The sequence below is a fragment of the Nipponia nippon genome, unplaced genomic scaffold (assembly GCF_047370975.1).
Source record: "Nipponia nippon isolate SJK-2023a ecotype South Korea unplaced genomic scaffold, ASM4737097v1 scaffold_5, whole genome shotgun sequence".
NCBI lineage: Eukaryota > Metazoa > Chordata > Aves > Pelecaniformes > Threskiornithidae > Nipponia > Nipponia nippon.
The window spans coordinates 79,520,167-79,532,537 of NW_028262369.1; the positions used below are offsets into that span (position 1 = coordinate 79,520,167).

Here is a 12,371-nt window from a genome sequence, read left to right on the forward strand (position 1 = left end):
TGCAGACTAGCTTATTTTTCATTTCTTGCTTTCCAAGAGATTTTCAAAAGGTACTGCAATTAGCCATCAGTGGAAAAACGCACCTAAATATTTTTAAAAGCTCATGAGACACACTAATAATGTTAAAGCCCAAGGACACCACGGAATGACTTCCACCCGGCAACCCGTTTGGCACTGAACATGCATGAAGAAGAGCAGACGAGAACGGCGACGAAGAAGTACTTTGGCTTTGCGGCTACGCGCAACGACCCACGCCCGCACGGGGGAGAGAAGCGCCCCACGCCGCCGCACCCGAAGGAGCGTGAGCGGGCGGGGAGCTGCTGCCCGCACTCTCCGCGGCAGAGCTGCGGCCGGGCGCCGCGCCCCTCGCTCTCCCCCGCCCCGGCGGTACGCCCCCGGCCCCCGCTGCCTGCGCCCCTCGGGGCCGCCGTCTCCGGGGGACTCCCAGGAGCAGCCGGCGGTCGGGGCAGGCGGCAGCGGGATGGCCCCGCACCCACGGCCGGGCAGCCCCCGTCCCGGGCACCGGCCCCCTCCCCTCCGGGCGCCGCCGCGGCCCCGCCGCCCTCCCCGCTCCCCCCGCTCCCTCGCCACGGTGGCTGCGCCACGGCGCGGCCGCACCCTCCGGCCCCGCCCGGCCCGCGGCCTCCGCGAGGGGGCGCTGCGGCGGCGGCGGGCGCGGCCGCTGGGCTGGCGGGGGCGGTGGCTGCGGCGCGGAGCGGGGGAGACGGAGACGGCCCCGGCGGCGGGGAGGCGGCGGGCGCCCGGCAGCGCGGGGACAGCACCTACCTGTGGCATGGGAGAAGTGAGTATTTTCTTTCCGCCGTCTTGTTGGCGGGGTTTTGCGCGGACTTTGCTCTTAGCTGCCGCTCGCCGGTCCCTCTGCACCCTCATCGCCTCGCCCTGGAGGGCGGCTGGAGCACTGGGTGAAAGGAGGTGGTGTATTCGGTTGATTCCCTTGTCTTTCTGTTGCTCTTCTCTTCCCCATCATCGTGGTATCTGGCTTTTTCTGTGTTTGTTTGTTTGTTTGTTTGTTTGTTTGTTTGTTTGTTTGTTTGAACTGGTATTAGCATTTGGGGAGCTGTTCTACTGGCAAGTCTTAGGTTCTCCTGGTCTCCAGCTTGTTAAATTCTCCCCCATACACCCACCGAGGAAAGAAAATTCAGCTCACACCAAGCTACGTCTGAGGTCCCACTTGGTATCTCCGAGGCAGCAAGGAAAACGTATTCTTCTTAATTTGCCATGAAAGATAGTTTGCAGCTGTGGAGGTGGAGCAGGGTGAGCTCTAGATGGAGGATTTTCTTCGGTGCCATCATGTCCCCTTGGTTGCTAAGCAGTGGTGACCACATCTGTAGAAAGATGGAAGACGCGCACAGAGAGGGAGCAACAGGAAAAGCTATGAAGAACAGCATGTTCTCATCCCGGGCAGCCTCATCTGCTGGGTGTTTGTGCAGAAAATGAAACCCCAATGCATTAATCATTCTTATGTGCCTTGTTACCTTAACTCTAAACTTCTTGCATCCCATCTTGTACTCTGGGTAGAACAAAGTTATTTTGTCTATCCAAATTGGTTTGTCATGACTTGTATACAAAGAGTGGTAATTTAGAAAAGGGCACTTCGTGCTTTTGACATGAGTGGTACTGCTTCAACCTCAAAAAAAATCTTGGTAGGAAAACGAATGATGGGAGCAACGCTTAGACAAAAACACATGGTGGCTTTATGAAAAGTCATGCAGTGGGAAGTTTTTCATCAAGAAAATTAATTTCAGTACACTTTCCCCCTACTCACATAAATTCAGATTTTGCCATTTAACTTGAGGACTCCAATCTATGTAATGTTTCTTTGTTACCAAAAAATCTTATTGTTTCTGGAATATATTAAAAAGACTTTAGTTTGAGTGGGATGCAAAAAGCAAAATTAAGTAGTGGAAGGGAAAATTTGATTCCCCCCTCCCCCAGTTGAACTTGTTTTAGAGCAAATATATGTGTGGGAGTTGGCAACAAAAAACCCAAAAAACCTTAGTATTTCGTAAGATGAATTGCTGCAATGACATGTTTACCATTTGATGCATAGCAGCACAGCACTATTAAGGTGTGAATTTTCATATGGACTGAAAGGCGGTTCTGACACTGCCATTTTCATGTCAGTAATGTGTGTGTGGGGAAATGTCTCCTAGCTTCTAAGTGGACTGAAAAATCTACTTTTTATTAGAATCTGATCAGTTGCTACATCGTCGTCGTCGTATGCCAAACGCAGCTGCTGCAGGCAGGCAGGAAGAATCCGTCCTTTATGTTGGCTCTGATCTCTGTGAGAAACACAGCGGCTCCTTGGTCGGTCCTGATGGAAAAGGGTGTGTCAGGGTGGGAAGGCAGAGCTCTGTTGTGTGTGTCGCATCGCACACTGAGGGTCAAGGCAGTCAGAGGCGTGCACAGGGTGCTGCAGGATTTGCCGAGGGCCGGGTTGGCCATCAGCCAGTCCAAGGGGTTTAATGTCATCTTCACCCATGCTCCATCCCCGTCACATGTTTGTGTTAGGGATTCAAGAGGGTAGTTTCATCTAGGCTCTTGTTTGTTTGGTTGGGTTTTTTTCTTTCTTACATATTTTTAAAAATACTATGTTTATGAAATGGTCTTCTGAAGATGTATTTAGCTGAAGTTTATACCAACACAGATTTGATGAAAAGACAAGATTTGCCTAAATCTTAGGCATTGATACTTTTATGTTATGCCTAAGACACACAAAAGCAAGCATTGCCCCTTTCATATTTAAAACATTATTCAGTGTTTGCAGCTGAAGTTCAACAGAGAGAAATGGAAATGAGTGAAACAGATTGTTGATTTTAAAATTACACACATTAAAAGAAATGCAGAGTGCAGATAAGTAGTATGAGATGTGAACAAATTCCCGGGCTTTTAAATAGATTTTGTTAATCTAAGGTTTTATTACCGGCAGTACGATATTGATATGGACAGTTTTTGCCTTCAATATTTTATTTTAAAACTCATTTCTCTTGTTTGAGGCAAAGATGAAGTTTTGAGGTAATGCTGAAAGGATAAACTGTTTTTTTCATATAAGCAAATCTAATTCATTGTTGCTACATATTTACTACTAATAAGCAGTGACAGCATGTAGAAGACATTCCACCTTATTCCAGCCCAAGGAAACAGACTATCCCTGGATGCAATCCTTTAAGCACATATGTCCTCCTTTAGTTTTTTTTTTACAGGGACACTAAGTTGGATGCCTTCTGCAGCACGTCCTTTGGGACTGTGTATGTGCATACAATCCAGAACACACAGAGAGAAAACTGGTATAATTTAATCTTCAAAAAGATTTTTCCCTCCTGTTGAAATAAATTGTAAACTCAGCTCAGGACAAGGATGTATTTATCAGTAATAATCACAGATGTCATGCTCCTTAGAGAGAGTTGAGTCATTCTCAACATTGAGTGATCGTGCTGGTTGAAGCACTTGTGTCCAAAGCACCTTGGTCTGTTACCAGGGAACATTTCCCGTTAATTGTCTTGTTCCTCTTGTTAAGGTTTTTGTCACTGTTAACTAGTTGATTTCCAGATAGGAGATAAACCCTTTCTCACATTTCTAAATACAGGTTGCATTTTCCCATGCGATGTAATAAGTTCAGTATGAATAAAGTCTTGGAAGAAATCCACCATAGAAATTCAGTAGCAAAGCAGAAGTTTAAAAGAAAAATTAAATCATCTTGCATGCAATTGTTGCATTCTGGAAAAAAAAGCCCGCAACAAAAATGTGAATATATTTTCATATGTGAGCAGGTAAGTTTGATACAGTTATTTCCATAGAAGTTCTGTCAATTTCTTTCTATGTCAAAATTGGACTTTTCTTTGAAAGTCACACATGAAATTTTTTTGCTTGCAGTTCAACAAGTTAAGTGAGGGAAAACAATCACAATGCTCCAGCAAGCCTCTTTGAGAATACACACTTTTGTGACATGTTTGTGACAGATACTAAACGGGAGTCACTCCTATATCTACACGTTTAGTTGATTCTCTTGGGTTAATATTCTGTTGATAAGATTATTGATGTATAGATCTAGTTTATTCTTCTTTTAGCCTGAAATGGTATCTTTCTCCGGTGATGCATTTGCAGAATCATTATCCAATGTTGTCCTGAACTTTTGGAGATAAAATTCTTGTTTAAAATTCCCATATCCAAGACAGAGTGGCCTGAGTAGCCAAGAGACGTAAAGTGTCCCTCTGTGCCCTTGCAGCGTTCCCTCCTTCTGCAGACGGGCTGGAGCACATATTCCCTAGCGGCTGTTCCTTGCATCCAGGGGCCGGCAGCGCTGGGGTGCCATAGGGACTGGTACTGTGCCCAGCGCGCTTGCCAGGGTACAGAGATCTGATGCCATTTATGCTGCACGCAAAGCAGCAGCAGGCAGGTTGTCTCAATTTTTGGTCTGTCCTGTGGGTACTCCTGAGAGCCCACCGAGTCTTGCTGCCTGAGTTCCTGGAAAAAACTAGGCAAACCCTTTGCATTTGTCTCACTGTTTGGCTTTGTATCTGAACAACTATGATTTACTGTACAGATTATCCTAGTATGAAAATGAGTAGATAATACAGTGAGAAGATATTATGGAGGAAAAATAACAAAATAGCAAACACAATCTTGAAACCCACTTTGATCTCATTTTAAGGTGCATATAACTTTACAAAACTTTTATAGATACTGATTTACCTTGCTACAGTGTCGTTGACAAGGGGTTTTCTGTGCCTTAAGTATGCAATTTGAAATCCTATTGTGTTCATTAATATATCACCAGGTTTCCTGAATGTATAATGTATGTCTTGGAATATTTACAACATCCCTGAGAATTGTTTTGCCCAAATATTTTTACTGTGTATAAGTAACTTCTAGATCAGTGGGTAGGCTGTAACAGATTGTATAAAGGCTGCATCCTTGCCTTCCTACTGCATTTGCTGCATTTGTTTTCTTTCCCTTAGTAATTCTAACCACCCTTGTGTCTCCACCCTGCCCTTCTGACTTGTTCTCACGCTGCTGCCTCCACCCACTGCGATGATTGCTCTCCCTGGTTCTATCTGGGAACCTCTCTCTTACAGCAAGGTTTATATTCAGGCAGAAAACCTCAAAGGATTTGAAATAAATTTGATGATTTGAAGTATGTGGTACCTTCAGAGTTTTTAATACGTATAGCCAGATTAAATCAGTATAGTCAGAGGCAGAGGAAAGCAGTTACAATATATTGTGTAGCTACAATGTGTTTATAAAGGCTTCCCAGCATTTTGTTGAAAAAACTTCTGGTTTGCTACAAGTTCTACTGGATTTATTTATCTGGTGCACAGAGTGTTTTAAATTTATTTTTTTTTTCCTAACTAGATAATTGGTGGGGGAAGGGGAGGGTCATTATTCAGGAGCTGAAATTACCAGATAGAGTACTTCTAGCATTGGTTGTCTTTGAATACATACAGGCCAACTAAGGAAAGAGAAAGGAAGGGGTGGGGCTCTAAAAACAGTCATAGTGAGGTGATACTTACTGAGGAAAACAATACGTGGAGGCACTGTTTAGGTAAACATGGCTATAGAAAGAGCAGTGGGGATGAAGGAACTTCATATTTGGAGTAATCTCATCTTAAGGGTGCTGTGAAGGTGACGGCCTTCCTTACCAATCCATCAAAACTTGAAAGACTGAGGGATCTCATCCAGGAATAGAGCCACTTTTGGGGCAGGAGACACCGATTTTCATGGTGTAATCTATTTTTTCTTCTTTGCTATCCAGTAAAAATACAATTCCTTTTCTGTCACAGTACTTCTGTCTTGGGACTTGGACTCCAGCTTTTGTGTAGAGCAGTGGTGGTGATGGGTTGTGTTGAACTTCTGTTGATCTCATGGTCTTTCTTAGAGGATATAAGATAGTAGCTTGCTTGACCTCTGCCTGCAGTCGGTCCTGTCACTGTTGGATTCAAAATTCTGGATCAACACAGCCTGTGTTTCTTCTGTAGCCTGTGTATGAGATTTCAAAGGATGTAACTACATGATGTAGTGGACCATTGTGTTAGATAATTTTGAACTCTATATTTTATACCACATTTATTAAGAAAAATATCTTAATTAACTTGCGTTTGGATTCAAGAATAGATCCTAATTCTCGGAAGCTTATTTTTCTCTTTGCAGGCTAACTGATGTATTTGTAAGAAGGATTTACTGTATTTTCCCATGTTAAAAAGAGTATACAGCTCTTTCTACAAAAAGAGACCTCACCTTACTCTCAGATTATTCACTTCATTAATAACATGACCCTCAGTTTTAGGTAGGAAAAGATATTTCAGAATTAGAGTGATGCCTTGGAGGACTTTTAAAGAATATATAACTAAGTAAAAACAACAAGAACTGCTATGCTTTTTTACCTTTATAATCTTAAAGACTTAAACCTGTTGTATGTCCTTCAAGTGATGTATCAATTTTCAGTTCTTTTTTGTGAGACAAAGATTGTCATAGAGAAGACGTGATTTAAAGCTTTCAGGGTGTAGATACTTGTGATTAATACTTAATGAAGTTTCAGAGATGATATTTAATGATATTTTGTAGCCGTTTCTGTGGCTTAAAAATATTATTTTCTTAATTAGATTTAATAAATTGAATGAAAGAAGAGTCCATTTGTCTGGAACACCAAATAGACATGATCACTTATTTTGTCTGTCTTTCTTTTACTCTCCTTCCGTCTCCCGATCCCTAGAGGCACATTTTATTTTCATCTTGCTGTGTCTTTGTCCTTTCTCTGAATTGAAGCAGAGTTTTTTCCTTCCATGTAGTGATGATGTACTACTTCATGGATGATGAAAAGGAATAAAATAATGACTTCCAGATGCTTTGCTGCACTAAGTAAACAAAGATTGGATTTGTGATGATCTGCACTTATTAGCAAAAGTATTTGTGTTTATTTTATTTCTAAATAATCACAGTGGTTTTCTATCTAGGGTTAAGACACATACTGTTTTCATGAAACGTGCACCGATATATCTGAGATGATAATTTAGAGAAGGTCAGAAGCTTGAAATGGACTTTGGTGAGGCACTATGAAACTAAGAGTGTCTCTTGTTTTCTGCTGGAGACAGTTGAGTCAATTCTTGGCGAAGTCTTTAGACACTTGCTTTCCGAGAAGTTTTATCTATTGTGAAAAGAGAGTACAGAAATTATCGTAGCCTTGTGCTTTTCCACCTTTTTGTTTTGTGAATTCCAAAAATTTTCCAGAGCTTTTCAGAAATACTGCTTTTCTAGACTGTTGTAAATTATGCACTTTCTGTTGCATAATGCTTTACTTTTTGTGGATTTCTTGGAGTTGGACGCAGGGCCAAATGGACCAGTGGCCCACAAGATTAAAACATTTACCTAATAATTTAAAGGCATGCAGAGGGTGAGAAAGTGTTTCTATTAATCTAAAAAAAATTGATTTGACAGCTCTAAGATGACAAATAATAGGAATTATTTTAAAATTAAATAGTACTGCATGGATATGCTGAACAATTATCTCATGATTTCGCTGAAGGACATAGATATAGAAGTGGGGTCTTCTGCACTGAAACCAAAGTCACTCTATTCTAGAAATGAATCTCAAGTTCTTGTGTGGTGAAGTGTTTTTTAGGGTTTGTGTTTTGAGGTGTGGTTTTTTGTGTGTGTGGGGGGTTTTTTTGTGTTTTTTTTTTTTTTTTTTCCAGCCTCGTACCATACCATTAGCTTTCACTGTAAGAAAAAAGTAAATAAGTAAATTTCTAGTTCTTCAGGGAGTGATGATTGTTTTTTAGAGAAGTGGCTGACAGTGTGGCAACTGAGTCACAGAGGCAGATAAAACAGAAGGCAAATGGCATCAAGCATTTATAAGCCTCAGAATAGCAACTTCCATTCTTTTAAGCAAATGTCATCATTTCTAGGGCCAAACACAGGTGTATTGTGTGTTTGAGAGCAGTACTGATATCTTTTTCTGTTTCTCAAGCTTTTACATTGCTAAAACATTTATGTTAAAACTCTAGAAGTGGGACAAGCGTGTCCAACAAGGTCACTCGTTGCTACTCCATTTGTATTTGTTGTTTACGAGGATTCTAGTCCAGCTCAAATGGAAATAATAAATGAAGATGATCGTTAAGTTTTTCTGTTTAGAATCTGCCCCTGGTCAGTCAGATTGAGGACAATGTTCCTCCCATCTTTGTCGAATGTGTCAAATGACAGTAGCTTGGTACTTTGTAAGTAATTTAAGAAATGTAAAGGTGCTTACCAGCAAACAAGCTAGCCACAAAACCCACTGCCTTTTTAATGGTTTTGCATTACAGGGATGTGCGCTCACAGGTATCTTTTAGAAGGAGATGGGTGTTTAATTTTGGGGATTGAAGAAGTCTCTGGTAACTGGTTTTCTAGAAGTGGTATTGTTTTAGTGCCATTCTTCTAGTTTCTTATGCAGTATGAATTTTCTGGTTCTTTTCCAAAAATTGTAGCATTCTGTTTATACTGGTTCTTTACTTGCTTTTAATTTTAGAAAGCTGTGTGTGAATTTGAAGATACTCAGAAGTTTGTGGTTTTTCTTATGCTCGTAGAGCTGGTTTTTGGCTAAGCTATAAAATACACAAATAAAAAGAAAGACATATACTTCCACCTCATCTGGAGTTGTAAGAGATGCAAGGAAGTGAGGGGGAAGGAATGCAGGCACAGACTAATAGGCTATTCCCCTCTCCTAATGAGTGCTGGATTAAATTATTTATTCCTACTGTATGACTGGGAAGGAAGGAACACGGAAGGTTTTGAAGCTGAGTGTCATTCCACAGTGCTGATAAAGTACCATGGCTGCCGTGGTCTGGTCTCAAGCAGCTGCTTTCTTTTTGCCTGAAAAAGAAAATGGTGGTGAAAAGGAATTACTTTTTTAAACCAACTGCTGCACTTCATATACTGCTTTTTTAATAAATGTTTTCTGTGAATGTCTAGCAATTCTGTTTTAATTATATTGCAGTCGTGCAATATAATCGCTGCTTTCTGCAGCAAGGTAGCACTTCAGGGCAAAGACTGCCTTGTTTCTAGGGAACTATGTACTACTGCATGCATATTAAGAAAAGTTGTGTGCCTACATCAAGGAACAATTGATCAGTCCATGTACCAAATTGCACTTCATTGTTTTTTGGTGGGGTTTCTTCGTTTGGTTTTTTTTGTTTGTTTGTTTGTTTTTTTTACAAGGCCATCTAAAAAAATGTCTTCAATCCACTGGGGCAGCAGAGAAACATGGGGTTGAGTTTTGGCACTTCTCATTCTGAATTTGACACTGTTTATTTTCTCCTGCATACAAAATTTATAAATGTGCATACAAGTTAAGCAATGGTAGTCAATACAGGGAGCCAATAATACAGTACTTTGATGTCAAGATGCATGACAGCAAATGCTATGTTGCTGAACCTTCTGAAGTGTATGTTTGAAATCTTCACAGATGAATGAGTTTTTAAAAGCTGTTTATAATACAAGTGTTTAATTTTAAGAATATTTTCACATGAAGAAAGCATGTTATGATGATTTCTAATATTTCCTTTAAATTTCATGTTTGAATTCACCCAAGAGCTTTTGCATATACGCAGTTTGCCCTCTGCTCTCTCAGCTTTGATGTAGGGGTTGGGGAGGAGATACGGCCTCTCAAGCCCTTGTCATTGCTTCAAATGTTGCAAAAAAAGCCCTAAAATTGCTTGTTTTACTACACATTTACTCCAGATTTTATAGCGAGACCCTTTCATTCAATTGCATATTCGCCTTAGGGTGATTCTAGAGCCTCCCTTAAAATGACAAAATTGTATGAGGAATGAATTTGATCCAGTATTATGGAATGAAGTACCTGTCGTCTTACCAGTAATCCTTTATCTGGAATATCACTTTATGTTCCTCTAAATCATCAGTTTTTTAAAGGCACGCTGTGATATAGCCTTCTTTTTCCGTTGCAAATATGAGTTGGAAGAATTGGGGGAATGTCTGTCCCCTATATGCTTAGTTACCTTTTAGTTACCGTTGCCGTAGCTTTATTTTCAAAGATCAGCCTGTAGGTTGCCTATATTCATCTGGTGCTTTGTGCTGCAAAGTAAATGATTAACAGGTGTTATTTCTGGAAGTATTCCTAATGACTCTAGATTTGATAATGAACAAACACTGGTAACTATCAGGGAAATCAATTTGGATATTTCCTTTGCTGATCATGCTGTGTTAATAACAGTGGGACTCTGTGAAGTGCTTTCATGTGTGTGAGGTGGGGCCTGTAATGATCAAAAGTGTATTTACCTCTCTGTATTGGAAACAGGGACATCTTTCAGGCAGGACAGGCCTGTCATCATAGACAGGCAGGAATATCTTTCACTGGATCAGGTTGCGCAAAGCCCTGTCCAACCTGACTTGCTGAACCACACCAAGTGCCAGGTAGCCTTGTTCAGAAGGGTTGTGAATCGTTGGGTTCAAGGCAGGGGAAATCGGTGGTTCCAAGCCAGTTGATGGTTCTGTGACTTTTGAATAGGTATTATTAGCAGACACATTTCTATGGTTGTTTTCTTCTATCATACCCTGATAATACAGTGTGAACTTGGCAGATTTTTTTTTTAATGTAGTCATGCAGCTGATACAATGATTGCAAACATTTTGAATATTTCAGAATTTATCAAGAGCTAGGTCAATAAAACTATCAACTTTGTTTCCTTAGTCTTAATCATTGAATGTTTGAGCACGTTTGGGAAAATATGGATATCTCTTGTATTAGTATGAGGTGAAAAAAATAATTTTCTTTTGAATTCTTTTTATGTTGTCAATGACCAGAAGAGTGGATTGCACCAGAACAATACATTTATCTTTGTCTACAGATTATCATGAAGTAGCTCACAGAAGTTGATCCTTTTCTCGCTGATCTTCAAGAATCTCTTATACTTAATTGCTGAAAGTTGTTTCTCATTGCACATAGCAGTGACATCCTTTAAATTAGACTCTTAATCAGGGAAATTGGTTGCAGAATGTATCGCCCTGGTTTGATTCTAATATTATCAACAGTAAACCTTCATCAATAACTATCAATATTTCAATATTTTTCAACAATCCAATGTGGTATAGTGTTTTACTGCTGCTTCTTATTCATATATCAGCTGGCAATCAATATCAGCCAGTGCAACCTTGATTTTGAAATTCCAGATTTAAATGTGGAGGGCAAAACATTTTCAGTGGAAAGAAAATAATTATGAAATTAAATTACTACTTCAGGTTTGTGTTTCCTTTTGCATTCAGGTTTTGTTTTCTTTTAGAGGATACTGTCATATCTGTTTATTTGTTCATCATTTCCCCTGCAGATGCAAGGGTAGCATTAACTTTGGAGTTTTGTTTTAGCATAACTTAATCTAACCCAGTTAATTTTTTGTAGTCCATAATTGTTGTTTACACAATTTAGAACAGGAGTAATTTTTCAAAAGCGAGTAAATAAGCAAAGTAAATGAAAACATGAGAGATGGTTTCCAGGTGTCCTTTAGAGTCTTCAGTGACGTGGGTTTTGTGCAAGTGGGGAAAGGTTTCCTGTTGTATCCTTGCCAACTGGATGTACTGTCAGATAAATTTTAGTGCAGACCTGTCTCACAGTATAGAGCCAAGTAAAATAGAAAGCCAAGAAGTAAAAGGGATGAGGGAGGACAGATACTTCAGAAAATATAAAGGCTTTTGGATTCAAGCCCCAGAGAAAACTACTGCCAAAGCTGCCTTGAAGTTCCAGTGTTCTGGCTTATGATCACATGAATGTCTGAAAATGACTAATAAAGACTAAGTGAATTAGCATTGTTTACAGAAAAGACTCGGTGGTCATAGAGAAAAATTTTCTTTTAAAAAGAATTACATCCCTGAACAAAACTGAGGAAAACATATGGAGCGTAACAAATGCAGGGCTTATTTGTTTGTGAAGGAGACCTGGGGTTTTTATCCAAGTCTTACCATAACATTTTCTGTCACTTCCAATTCAAGCAAGCTGTTTTCTAAGTTTCTTTCAAAATCTTTTTTCCCTTTGTCTTTTACTTGTGATAGAAAGCAATTCTGTAGTGAAATAGGTCTGACTGTTAGAAAGTGTAGAAAAAAACAAAGGAAATGCTTCCTATCTCTTTGCTTCAGCCACTGGCATAATAGTGGGAATAGTTTGGTTAACATTTGGGCTAAAAACAATGATGACAGGTGTGCCTGTTTTTCTTTTTTTGTGATGAATTTGGCATGAAGAAAAAGGCCAGCAATGGTTCCTCTCGTTCCATTATGCCCATTCTAATGGCTCTGCTGTTTGTAATCTGTTACAGTGTTCTGCATGTTTCTACACTGGTGTTTAGCTAACATGTGTATCTTTCCTGTACATA

At 40.2% G+C, this 12,371-nt stretch overlaps 1 protein-coding gene across 1 annotated transcript in view; it reads left to right on the forward strand.

Moving 5' to 3' along the window:
* The first annotated feature begins 727 nt into the window (after positions 1 to 727).
* LOC104009975 (sodium channel protein type 2 subunit alpha) overlaps positions 728 to 12,371 on the forward strand; it is an 82,539-nt gene continuing 70,895 nt past the window's right edge. Inside the window, exon 1 of the mRNA XM_087731667.1 lies at positions 728 to 802. The gene's annotated coding sequence lies outside the window, so the exon portion shown is untranslated. The remainder of the gene's footprint in view (positions 803 to 12,371) is intronic.